At 33.3% G+C, this 13,048-nt stretch overlaps 1 pseudogene; it reads right to left on the bottom strand.

The window, feature by feature from the left end:
- Nucleotides 1-2,430: 2,430 nt before the first annotated feature.
- On the bottom strand, nt 2,431-7,923 carry LOC107923537 (glutathione S-transferase U17-like; annotated as a pseudogene).
- Between the last annotated feature and the right edge of the window lie 5,125 nt (nt 7,924-13,048).

The raw sequence follows: 13,048 nt of genomic DNA, 5'->3' as shown, positions 1-13,048 counted from the left end.
AGATGTCTGCTGTTTGAGAAGAAACTGCCTAAAACCATGTGGGCTGAGGCAGTAAACACTGCTGTTTACCTTCAGAACAGGCTTCCCACTAAAGCTCTTGCATCCGAGACACCTTTCGAGGCTTGGTTTGGTTTCAAGCCTTCCTTGGCACACCTGAAGGTGTTTGGTTGCCTGTGTTATGCACAAATACCAGCAGCAAAGAGAGATAAGCTCTCTAAAAGGGCTCAACCAGGTGTTCTAGTAGGCTACAGCTCAGTCAAAAAGGGCTACAGGGTTTTGGATCCCTTGACAAACAAAGTCCAAGTGAGCAGAGATGTCATCTTTGATGAAAAAGCCTGCTGGAATTGGGAGAAAAATGAGCCAGAAGCAATTTCAGAAGACCTAGTGCCTAATCAAGCTGAACTTGAGCAGCTAGAACCTGAAATGGATGTTGATGATGTGCCTGTGAGAGGCACAAGGCCCCTAGAAGATATTTATGAAAGGGCACAGGTTGCATTAGCAGAACCTAGCAGTTTTGAAGAGGCTGAGGCAGATGAAGGTTGGAAACAAGCTATGGTTGATGAAATCAACATGATTGTAAAGAATCAGACATGGGAGTTGGTTGAAAAGCCTGCCAACAGAAAGACTATCGGTGTAAAATGGGTCTATCGAGTGAAGCACAATGCAGATGGAAGCTTAAACAAGCTAAAGGCCAGGCTAGTTGTAAAGGGCTTCAGTCAAAGGTATGGTCTGGACTACATGGAAACATTTGCTCCAGTAGCCAGACTCGATACAATCAGATTGCTGATTGCAGTTGCTGCTCAGAACCAGTGGACAATCCACCAAATGGATGTCAAGTCTGCATTCCTCAATGGATTTCTAGAAGAAGAGATATACATCGAGCAACCCCCAGGTTTTATAGTGCCTGGTAAGGAACAATTGGTGTATAGGCTAAGAAAGGCCTTGTATGGCCTAAAACAGGCCCCTCGAGCCTGGTATGCTCGGATTGACTCATATTTGGTCAGTTTGGGATTTGAAAGGAGTGCTAGTGAGCCAACACTCTATGTTAAGAAGAATGGAGCTGAAACACAGCTTATTGTGTCACTATATGTTGATGATCTTCTCGTGACTGGAGGAGACAAGCTTATGATGGTTGATTTCAAAGCAAGAATGAAGAAAATGTTTGAGATGTCAGACCTGGGATTGATGACATACTTCCTAGGAATGGAAGTCAATCAAATAGAAGGAGGAATCTTCTTGAAACAAAAGACATTTGCCTTGAAAGTGCTGGCTAAATTCTCAATGGAGAATTGTAAACCAGTGAGCACACCAATGGCTATTGGCATAAAGCTATCAAGCCAGGAGGAACATGAATCTGTCTGTGAAACAGATTACAGAAGCCTTGTTGGGTGTTTATTGTATTTGACAGCAACAAGACCTGACATTTTGTTTGCTGTAAGCATGCTATCAAGGTTCATGCACTGCTGTAACCAGCAACATTACAGGGCTGGGAAAAGGGTGCTAAGATACATTAAAGGTACCTTAAACCATGGAATACAGTTTAGAAGGGCTGAAGAGTTGAAACTGATTGGCTACACTGATAGCGATTGGGCTGGTTCAAAGGATGACATGAAGAGCACTTCTGGCTATGCTTTTACACTTGGCTCAGCTATGATTTGTTGGAGCTCAAGAAAACAAACAATGGTGGCTCAATCGACAGCAGAAGCAGAGTATGTAGCAGCTGCCAATGCTGTTAATCAAGCCATGTGGCTAAGAAAAATTTTGAGTGACTTGAATCTACAGCAGAATGAAGCAACTGTGATACATTGTGACAACAAGTCAGCAGTTGCTATTGCTAAAAATCCTGTCTTTCATGGCAGGACAAAACATTTCAACATCAAACTCCATGTGATAAGAGAAATGGAACAAGCTCGAGAAATTGAGCTGATCCATTGCAGTTCTCAAAATCAGATTGCCGACATCTTCACAAAGCCTCTTGGTGTATCAAGATATCTAAGCCTGAAGAGGAAGCTAGGAGTCTGCTGCATAGAAGCTGAGGAGGAGTGTTGAAGTCAGCTCCCATATAGCAGCAAAGGTGGCCATGCAAGGAACGTGCTTCAGCAGCAAATTGATGCAGCAAGCTGAAGCTATTCATTTGGTTACCTTAATTGAATGTTTTGTATTTAGTTAGGATCAAACTTAGTTGGTAGCTGCATTTTGATGTAATTAGGTGCTGAATGACAAGCTTAGGTAGAAGCTTTTTGTTTTTCAATCAAGTTTACCAAGTTACTAGGCATTTTAGTGGTGTTAGGTATGTTAGTAGGTGATTACTTGTTTGTTTTACTTATTGACTGATATATGTAATGGCTTAATGCCTTGTTCATGAGTTAATGAAAAATATCAGCTCATTTTCATTCAATCTCTTTTCTCTCTTTTCTGTTTTCACTTGCTAGCTTCATCTTTCTGTTTTTTTCTGCTTCCGAGTTTGCTTCTTCACCAAGCCTCGAGCCTTACTACTCAAGCAAGACTAGAAACAGCTTGCTGCTGCCTCTTGCACCAACAACTTTTGACTTTTGAACACATTCAAAGCCAATCAATTCATAATTTGGAAGTGGAAGAAGCCACTCCTTTCATTCTACCCATAATAATCCCATCGGATTCTATAAGATTTTCTGTCGTAGGCATGACATCCTTAACGACGGCATTGGAGCAAAATCTGTGAGCCCATTTAAGCAAATCAGGGGTCTTGGTTTCACTAAGCAATTACTTGATCCCATTCACTTTTTCTTCCACTCTTAGCAAGCATAGAAAGCACCCAAATGCGATGTCAAGGTATCCAATTTGATCCTCTCCAAAGAATGCCTTGCCTTTGCTGCAATTGACAAATGCCCCCTCCAACAGTACTAACCCTTTCTCCACTTGCCTTATTGCTGCTTTCCTTGTATCCTTTCCTTCAGCAATACCAATAGCTTTCAAGGAAGGAAACCACTACAACAATTAACCCCAAACAAATCTCATTAAAAACAAGTTTTTTCTTTAATACATTAGCAGCTAAAATTTTTAAATTTAAACCCCTTTGGATAAGAGAATCCTTGATTAATATTATTTAGTTAGAATGTAATTTAATAGATATTTTTGGGTATGTTGCTCACTTATAATAATATTAATTAATTAAAATTAAAATAATAGTAATCAACAAATAATAGACAAATATTGAATTTTCTCAACTAATAAGAATATACAAATGTAATACCCCTTACCCGTATCCGACGCCGGAACAGGGTACGAGGTATTACCAGACTTGAGTACTTGTAATCATTTAAAAATCGAGACATAAAATTTCATCAATTTTAAACTTTTCAAACATATTCAAGACTATTTACATTACATGACTTTATACAATAGAGACCTTCAAATAACATAGCTCAGTATTTTAGGCCAACTCCTAGCAACTTAATAATAATTAAACGTCCCCATACATGCCAAAGACTTAAAAATACTTTAAAACCTTTATATACTGATCAATAGTTTGATAGTGTGATTTAACCTCCGGTGACCTCCAACTCGAGCTAACATCTGCGACACTATAGGAAAAAAGGAAAGGAAGGGAGTAAGCATTATAGCTTAGTAAGTAAATATGTAAATATTAATAAACAATACATTATCATGCAGTAAACAAAGTCACAATATGTTCCCGGAACATTACCATCACAAACACACATACTTTCACTATTACAGTTATAAACAGGTTCAAAATAAGCTGTCTAGCAGAGTACCAGCAGCTAAATTATTTATTTCTGGAGCTAAAAAACTCAAAATTACAAACCATTAATTTTCATTTAAACTAGATTCAAGTATATTCTTACCATAAAATTTTCAGAATTTTTGGTCTAGCAAATTAGTACAGTTTATTCATTGAAGTTACCCCTGTTTCACTGCTCAACTGCCCTGACCACTCTTCACTACAAATAAATTTTATCTTCGTACAGAACTCATATGATGTTATTGTTTATTTTATTTGAAACTAGACTCATTAAGGATTTCAAACATATAAATTATATCTCATAATTATTTTTTTAAAATTTTTAATGATTTTTCAAAGTCAGAACAGGGGATCACGTAATCATTCTGAACCAGTCTCATAGAAACTTAAATATCTCAGAATATAGAATTTCTTTGCTTGTTCTGTTTCTATTATATGAAAATAGACTCATTAAGCTTTAATTTGATATCTCATTCAGTCTCTGATTCAATTTCTACTATTTTTGGTAAATTTTTAGATTCTCGTCACTACAACTATCCAGAACGGTTTTATTGTCAATTTTGATCTTTCACACTTCAATTGTATTCATCACTTACCCATAACAATCTTTCCAATTTCCATTCACATATCAAGCATATTACTCATAAGTTACTTACACTTATCTTCACAAAGTCATACACAATTTCATTTAGTCAATTTCCTAGTTGAACACTTCGGAATAATAACAGATACGCGATGGTATCACATACAGTCCACCTTTAAAATCGAAGCTCTCTTGTACACATAGTGGCCTTCACTTAGCACCACTCATGTGACCTAGCTCGATTGTACACAAAATTTTGTCTCTCTTGTACACATGGTGTACACATAGTATCACCCATGTGATCTAGCCACTTTATCTCGTAGCTCTCTTGTTTACATGGTGTCCTTCACCTGGAACCACACATGCAACCTAGCTACATCTATCTTGTAGCTCTCTTGTATACATGGTGTACACATAGTATCACCCATGCAACCTAGCTACCTCATAATGTCTCGTAGCTCTCTTGTACACATGGTATACATCCCGTATTACACATGTGACCTAGCTACATACCATCTGTATCTTTTGATTCCGAAGGTTCAAACGGGAAGTATCTCACTTTCTAATACTTTATTTCATTCTTCCAATAAAATATGCTGAAATATAAAAACATAATAAAGATAATGTATTATTTACATACAAACTTACATACTTTCTCATTTCCATGTTAAATTAATATTGAACATTTAAATCATCATAATTATACTTACTTTCAACACCTCGGCAATCATAGTAAATGTATTAATTTTACATTGAAACATGCATAAATTGATGCTTATTATACATATGAACTTACCTCGATACTAAAACGGCCATTTTACCAACTTTCCCGATTTTCGATTTTTCTCCCATTCTAGGTTCAAATATTGTTTTCCGGGATCTAAAACATAATATTTTACTTATTTAATTAATGTGCTATTCAAAACAGTCCTTAACTCAAACTTTGGCAAAATTACAATTTTGCCCCTAAACTTTTGCATATTACACTTTTGCCCCTAGGCTCGGGAATTAAACTTCATCCCTTATTCTTATGTTTTATGACATGCTGATCATTTTTCCCTTCCATGGAAACATCAAATTCTCACTCTAACACATAGCTATGAACAATAACAACTTTTACTGATTAAGCCGTTTTACTCATTTTTGCTTAAAACCGCTTAGCAAAAGTTGTTTAACATAATTTCAACCTTCATATTCTACCATAAAACATCAAAATAAACACATTTCACCTATGGGTATTTTTCCAAATATGAACCCTAGCTTAAATTATTGCTAGAATAAGCTTAATCAAGTTATCGGGATTCCAAAAACATAAAGAACTTGAAAAACGGGGCTAGAACGGACTTACTATTGAGCATGGAAAGCTTGAAAACCCTAGCCATGGCTTCCCTCATGCTAATTTCAGCCTCCATGAAAAAGATGAGTCAATTTTGGCTTTATTTTCCCTTTTTATTTCTTTTAATTACCAAATGACTAAAATGCCCTTAAGGCCTTTCTTTAAAATTTTGTCCTATTCATATCCATTTTTGTCCAAACGAAATATAATGGTCTAATTCCATTTAAGGACCTACTCTTTAAAACCTCATTTCTACTTATGAATTAGAACACATATTTTGCAACTTTTGCAATTTAGTCCTAAAAGTCCAATTAAGCACTTTATCAGTAAAATTTCTTAACGATATTTTTACACAATATTTTAATCAATAAATAAGCCTTAAAACTTAATCGGAATAAATTCTTTGACTTCGAATTCATGGTTCTAAAACCATCGTTCCGTTTAGGCCCTCAATCGGGCTGTTACAGCAACTTCTACAAATAAGCCCTAATAGGCAAATTAAACATGCAATCTATAAAATTTCTTATCAATACTCTAACACATGCATCTAATCACTCGGTAAATCATAAAAAAAAATAATCGAAATAAACTTTTCTATCTCAGATTTATGGTTTCGCAACCACTATTCCATTTAAGCCCTATTTCGAGATGTTACAACAAAACTCACTTACAATAAATAAAAATTGAATTAGTTGATATGTTATTTGAGAAAACATAATAAAAAATTTAAAAAGTTCGACTCAACCCTTAAATTATATCCTTTTTTTAAGTTAGGTATTTAAATTATTGTTTAATCAAATCAAGTACAAAATTATAATTTCGTAATTATTATGAGACTCTACCATTATATCTGTTTAAAAATAATTTTCAGCCAATCAAGATTGACACATAGTATTTTAATAATTAAAATTTTTAATTTTAATATTAAATAAAAATTAATTAAATCATTATTAAATTATTATTTAATATTATATTTTTCTATCTCCTCTCTTTCTCTTGCCCCCTCCATTATGATCTTCTTCCTTTCATCTTCTCTCTCTACACACATCTTCTCTCTCTACACACATCTTCATCTTTCTTTTTCCCTTTTTATTCACTGTAGCAAAATGAAGGGTGGAGAGAGAAAATGAAAATAAAAAATAATTTAATTGAATATATATAATTTCATGTAAATGATGATATAGATAAAAAATAACATACGTTGAATTTGTATTGGTTGAAGTGTTTTTTTTTTAAATAACGGTAAAAATCTATAATGATTATAGAATTAAATTTTAAGTATTTAATTTAACAAAAAAAATGCCTAACTAAAAAAAATTGGTATAGTTTGAGTTATTCAATTAAACCTAGTATCTAATATATATATATATGTGTTGATTTTTTCATCAAAGCCATTAAAAATTAATTGAAATTGTCACAATTCTCATACGCAACGGCGAATCTAATGGGCTGGCAGGGTCTCATACCTCTGAAAATTTTTCATTTAGGTTACTTTATAGTTTATAAAATTTTAAATTAGTAATTATAAAATTGCGCTTTAGTCCCTCCAAAAGTGACAATTTTAATTTAATTCTCTAAAAATTATAAAAAATATAGACTATTAAAATGATAAAATTGTATTTTTAGTATCGTAAAAGTATATAATTTAATTCCGACCTCAAAAAAAAATTATGACTTTGTCCTCTCTTTACGAGTATGTGATTACAGAAAGTAGGTATGGTAAACGTATGCATCATAAACATGGCCTCTAAAGGTATGTTATCATGGACCCTAAAACTCATCTGACTGTAGTGAATGAGTTTGCATGGATAAATCATAAATGTGTAATACCTGGTCTTTAAGATAGCCAGCCCAGAACCGAGCAGTGACATGTTCAAGAGGATCAAAAGGAAAAATGGAGGGAGCATAAGGCCAAATCTCGTCCATGTATTCGACAATATTGAGAGACTCACAAATGGACTTATCACCATGAACCATGACTGGGTTTGACTTTGATTTGTGAAGGACCTGGCTTTGGTCATCCCTGTTAGGATTTTTGATAGCGACAAAGAAGGAAACAGAGTAGAGGAAGAAATACAAGACACAGAACAAGGAAGCAAGAAAAAAATTACTTGCTCACAAACGTGCAGCAAGGAAGCAATCTGATATGCTTTGATATGCTTAATTTTTCAATAAGAAAAACAATACATTTATAGCCAACTACATCATCTAACACTACCTAACAACATTAAGTAGCCTAGTAACTTGATAAATATTTCTTGTACAAACAAACAAGCCACCTAACCTAGCCATTCAACACCCAAGATCTATTTGGGCTGGACGGCAAGAGCATGAAATCAGCAAGAAAATAAGGAGAATTAAGGGCAAAATTGGAAAATTGCAAAATTTACTTAATAAAGCTAGGACTAAAGTAGAATTATCTAGATTTCTCTTTATTTTTCTGCATTCTCATCAGCAAAAACGCCGTGGAAGAGTTCCCTTAAACTGGTTTTTCATATTTTTACTTCAAGTAAGTTCAATTCTTAATTATTTCTTGAAATTTTTGTGTTTTAATGACATTTACAACTAGGTCCACTTGTTGAATTCATTAGTTTTTGATTCTATGAAAGAAATTGAAAGTTGCTATGAATATGTGCTGGAAGTATATGATGATTTGGCATGGAATTAGAGCTTCAAATTGTTTATATGCTGATTTTTTTGAAAGAATTGAATAGAAAGTGAATGTTTGGGACCTAATTGTAAAAGAGTTTGAAGTTAGAGTTTTATGTGGAAATTATGAATTTCAATAGTTACGAAATAACTTATAATGTCTAGGAAAAGTATTAATTTAGAAAATTATCTTAATTGAGGGGTTAATTGAGAAAGGACTGAATTTTATGAATTGTGAAATTTGGCGCAAAATGGAAATCAACATTTTGCACTAAAACTGTTTTGGACAGCAGCAGTAGTCTAACTTTGAAAAATCACAAAGAATTGTAGAAATATAATTAGAGGATGAATAAAATGTGAAATTAAAGCTTATTTAGTCTAGTTTCTTATAGAAGAAATTATGTAAGCAATGGAATTGTAAATCATGAGATATGATGAATTTTGTGAGACAAGGTCAGAATAATTTCGGGTTCCCGTGTTCTGACTTTGTAAAATCATAAAAAATTTGATAAAAATAATTATGGGCTTAAATTTATATGTTTAGAATTCTGAATGAGTCTATTTTCAAGAGAAATAAAAGGAAACATCATTCGAATCCTGTATGAGGAGATAATTAATTTTTAGTGAAGAAGGGTCGGAACTGTCAAACAGCAGAACAGGGGAGATTTCAATGAATAAACTGTATTAATTGGCCCAACCAAAAATTGTGAAATTTTTATGGTAAGAATATATGTGAGTCTAGTTTTAGGGAAAATTAGAGGACCTCAATTTGGAGTTCCGTAGCTTCAGATATAAATAATTTAGTGACTATGACACAGGTGGATAGCTTGAATATTCACATAAGTAATTAGTGAAAATTATGGATAAGGTTACTCACAAGTGTGTTGTTTATACTAAGGATGTGGATGGAGAGGAGGAGGAGGAAAAATATACATATATATATGAATGGCTTGTGTATAAATTGATCACATGCCCGATTATAATCGATAAGTGTTGAATTAGAAATAATATAATGATTTATTTGGAATATTTATTATGAAATTATGATTATCGTTATAATACAAAAATCGAGCTTCTGAGTTTATATGGCTAAATTTTAGTGATCATTTGTTAATTTTATGAATTTCATGATGCGTTATTTCATATGTATTGATGATAAAATCGTGAATAATGTAAAAGCATGAAAATTGAATAAATAATCAAATTAAGCATTTCAGTTTAGTGACAAGATGAATTGAAGGAAAAGACCATGGTTGGACCATGGCAACAAGTGATAAGTGATAGCTTCGGCTACACTTATCTGATCAAGGACAAATGAAAGTGATAAGTAATAGCTTCGGCTACGGCTACACTTATCTGATCAAGGACAAGTGAAAGTGATAAGTGATAGCTTCGGCTACACTTATCTGATCAATGACAAATAACAAGTGAAAAGTGGTAGCTTCTGCTACCTGATCAGTGAAAAGTGGTAGCTCCGGCTACCTAATCAGTGAAAAATGGTAGCTCTGGCTACCTGATCAGTGAATAGTGGTAGCTTCGGCTACAAGTGACAAGTGATTTCCGTATAAGACCATATCTGGGATATGGCATCGGTGTGATATATGCTACTGTATAAGACCATATCTGGGATATGGCATCAGTGAGATATGTGATTCGTGTAAGACCATAGCTGGGCTATGGCATCAATATGTGATATGTGATTACGTGTAAGACCATAGCTGGGCTATGGCATCGATATATGAATATGTGTAAGACCATAGCTGGGCTATGGCATCATTATGTGAAGATGTGTAAGACCATAGTTGAACTATGGCATCGAGAAAACGAAGTACTCAATTCCGTAAGATGTTCACTAATTTGAAGATGTTTGGTAAGTATTACATGGAATTATGTGACATAAGGAAATACGAGTTGATGAGACATGAGCATAAAACTTGGTTGATAAATGTGTTCATTCATAGTTATGGAATTATGTACCTCATGTGTGCTATTTGCATAAAGATGATATTTCAAATACTTTGGTGAATAAAGCTTAAATACTTTGGTGAATAAAGCTTAAATATGAAATAGTATGAATCGAAACAAATTGTTATGAAAATGTATTTAAATTATCTGTAAGTGTTTCGTGCTTCTCGATAATGCCTCGTACTCTATTCTGGCGGCGGATACGGGTAGGGGGTGTTACACCTTCTACTGCTAGTTTCTTCTCTTTGTACTGAAGTCAGAGCATGACTCTCAGCTTCTTCAGATTGAGCTTGGTCGGTAGACATTTACTATAAGAAAAACACATTTTAAATGGTCAGGAGATATCACACTATCAATAATAATTTAAATGACATGTATAGCTAATCCCGTATTTGCTACATGGGCCTTAGAAACCGTAGCTTTGATACCAATAAATGTAATACTCCTACCCGTATTCACTGCCGGAATAGGGTACGAAGTATTACCGGAGTTTACGAATTAATTTTTTTTAACTCAATATAACCCCTTTATAGATATCTAACATTCCCTGAAATTTTAAACCAAAAACAATCCACATCAACCAATCCAATTCAACATATTTTCAAGATAAATTCATGCATATTTATAAAATAACGTCATCACATACCCAAAACCAGGTTTGTTAACCATACTAATGGCTAACTTTATATTCATTTCACGTTAACATTTACTTTATTAGCTTATACATGCCATTGATTTCCAAAATAAAGTTTCTTTATATACCGAAATCCTGAGGTTGATAGTGTGATATGTCTCCGACCAAATCCAACCTCCGAGCTCTTAACACTACAAAACAGGAAAAAAAGAAACGGGGTAAGCACTTCGTGCTTAGTAAGCTCATGTAACAAGAATAATACTTACCTAATATTTTCAATACAATAAACATTTATATATCCATTCAATGCATTATTACCCTAATATGTACAAACTCAACATTCAAGTTAGTACAATAATTTCCATGTACCAATAATATATACCATGATTGATGAGCTCATCAATATCATAATTTCCATTTCCTTGTTATTTTTCCATATTTATCCCGTTGAATTTATCGGAATTTCGATGAATTTTCAGAGGTACACTTTTAGTATACAATTCCGGGTCCGTCAATTCATATTCATGTGCGCACATTTCCATTTCAGGGAGCACACTCCCGCAAACCTCAACCTTGCAGCGGGATTACCAGTCCAGGCTAAATCTCCTGCAACGACAATTACTCTAATGAGCTTAGATCTGAATTACCAGTCCAGGCTAAATTCAGACCCTAATTCGGATTACCCGTCCGGGCTAAATCCATTTTACACATATTCTTCGGGAGGGCTATATCAAGATAGGATCACCCGTCTGGGCTAGATCCTTTTTACCGTCAATTCCTTTTCAGAGATCCATCGAATTTTCCTTTTCATTCAACCGGGATTTCTTCCCATTTTATCAAATATATCAATGTTTCATAAATTTTCATACAATGAACATTCAAATCATATTCACATCAATAACATACAATCTCAAGCATTTAAGAATATAATTCAAGTTACACGAACTTACCTTGATACTTGTTTGTAAACAAAAAATCTACTAATCTCGAACTTTTTCCTTTCCTCGATCTAGCTTTGTATTTGAATCTTATGGATCTAAATAAATAAATTTAATTATCAATTTAATACATTTCATGTTCATATGCAACATTCTTTATAATTCAACTATTATTATTTATAGTTTATTCAAAGCTATCTATTTGAGTCATAGTCACTAAATTATTTATAACTCAATCTACGGAACTCCAAATTAAGATCCGTTAATTTTATATGAAACTAGACTCATATATCTTCTTACAATAAAATTTTCAGAATTTTTGGTTTAGCGAATAAGTACAGTTTATTCTTTAAAGTAACCCCTGTTCTGCTGTCTGACAGTTCTGACCCTTCTTCACTAAAAATTAATTATCTCTTCATACAGGATTCAAATTATATTCTTGTTTGTTTCTATTAAAAATAGACTCATTTAGGATTCTAGACATATAAATTTAAGCCCATAATTATTTTTATTCAATTTTTTATGATTTTTCAAAGTCAGAACAGGGGAACCCAAATTTATTCTGACCTTGTCTCACAAAATTCATTATATCTCAAAATTTACAAATCCATTGCTTACACTATTTAGTCTATGAGAAACTAGACTCAATAAGATTTAATTTCATATTTTTTTCATCTTCTAATTCGATTTCTAAAATTTATGGTGATTTTTCAAAGTTAGTCTACTGCTGCTGTCCAAACTGTTTTTGTGCAAGCTGTTTATTACCATTTTTCCCCTAAGCTTTTAATAAATGATAATTTCGTCCCTACTCAATTAGCCCCTCAATTGAGCTGATTTTTCTCAATTAACATTAATTATATCACCTCAAACTAGTTTAAAACTTTTAGGAATCATAATTTCAGCAATAGACTTAAATTCTAAGAATTTTCACAATTAGGTCCTAAAAATCAATTTCTATTGAAATTACCTAATAAAATCATATAATAAACAAATTAAAGATTTAATTTAATTCTATTTAATCATAAACTTACAACACTCAACCATGGTGACTTTCAATTTCATCCATGAAATCAAAAACTAATGAATTTAATAGTAGGACCTAGTTGTAAAAGTCTTAGAAACACAGAAATTACAAGAAAAAGGCAGGGATTAACTCACTTGGTGCAAAAATTATGAAATACCAGCTTATAGAACCCTCCTA

The sequence above is a fragment of the Gossypium hirsutum genome, chromosome A11, assembly GCF_007990345.1.
Source record: "Gossypium hirsutum isolate 1008001.06 chromosome A11, Gossypium_hirsutum_v2.1, whole genome shotgun sequence".
In the NCBI taxonomy this organism is placed as follows: domain Eukaryota; kingdom Viridiplantae; phylum Streptophyta; class Magnoliopsida; order Malvales; family Malvaceae; genus Gossypium; species Gossypium hirsutum.
This window is presented reverse-complemented; position numbering and strand designations above follow the sequence as displayed.